This window comes from Neopelma chrysocephalum, unplaced genomic scaffold (assembly GCF_003984885.1).
Source record: "Neopelma chrysocephalum unplaced genomic scaffold, ASM398488v2 Primary Assembly neopelma1_100, whole genome shotgun sequence".
NCBI classification, from domain to species: Eukaryota; Metazoa; Chordata; class Aves; order Passeriformes; family Pipridae; genus Neopelma; species Neopelma chrysocephalum.
This window is the reverse complement of record NW_020897763.1, coordinates 2,678,836-2,679,872: the sequence shown is the minus strand read 5'-3', so window position 1 is coordinate 2,679,872 and position 1,037 is coordinate 2,678,836. Positions and strand designations below refer to the sequence as shown.

General features: G+C 45.6%; 1 protein-coding gene across 1 annotated transcript in view; it reads right to left on the bottom strand.

The window, feature by feature from the left end:
- Positions 1-1,037, bottom strand: part of DSTYK (dual serine/threonine and tyrosine protein kinase) — a 36,263-nt gene that overhangs the window by 10,217 nt on the left and 25,009 nt on the right. The gene's annotated exons all lie outside the window — the stretch shown is intronic.

Below are 1,037 nucleotides of genomic sequence, written 5' to 3'. Positions count from 1 at the left end.
CCCAAAAGCCCATTTCTACCCCAAAAGCCCATTTCTACCCTAAAAACCCATTTCTAACCCAAAAGCCCATTTCTAACCCAAAAGCCCATTTATTTCTAACCCAAAAGCCCCGAGTTGTTTCTAATTTTACTTCAAGAGACAAATCTTTCCCCACCATCCCAGTGAACTGCACTTCCTTGGAACAGAAGGGATTGTTCCAGCAAACCTCTGGCAAGCGAAGAGCTGTGGAGCACCAAGCTCCAAACCTCCCCTGTGCTGTTCCTGACAGACCACACTCCCACATTCCAAAATTTGGGAGGCCTCTCACCCTTCACAGCTTCCAGCTTGGAGCTCCTGCAGTTCTACTGGAAGAGGTGGTGAGAATTCTCACATTTTCCCCCAAAACACACTGGGATGCCAAGCCTTGGGAGCACAATATGTTGTGTTGATTTTCTTTTTTTTTTCCCAAAGGAAAACTTTACCTACCCAGCAGGATTTCATTTTGGAAGGTTCTAAACCCAACTGTCTTCTGCAAAACTCTCTCAAAGAAATGGAGCAGAAAGCACAAATTGAACCTTCGCTGCTGACACTGAAACAGCTTTTTATTTTCTTAGAGCAGATTTATTCCCAAATCTCAACACTTGTCCACTGAGGCAACGTGGAGAGAGTTGTTTTGTTCTTCACAGAGCAGGGAATTAAAGAAGTAAAATACCTAAAACTCAGAACAGTGCAGGAAGGTCTGGGGGGGAAACTCTGATTCAGAAGAAACTGGTTCAGGCCTCTCACTTAAGAGTGGTGCTTTTTACCCAGGAGATATGACAGAAAAATCAGATCTTGGTGCATTTTGTACCTCCTGAACACCTGAATCTTGGTGCATTTTGGACCTCCTGAACATTCCGAATCTTTGTGCATTTGGCACATTCTGAATTTCTTGCCGAGCCTCTTGTCCAGACCCCCATTCCCCCATCCCTTGCAGAAGGCAAATATCACTGTCCCTCTCCTTTAAAGCCGCCACCAACTCTCCACTCCCACCACCAACTCTCCACTCCCACCACCAA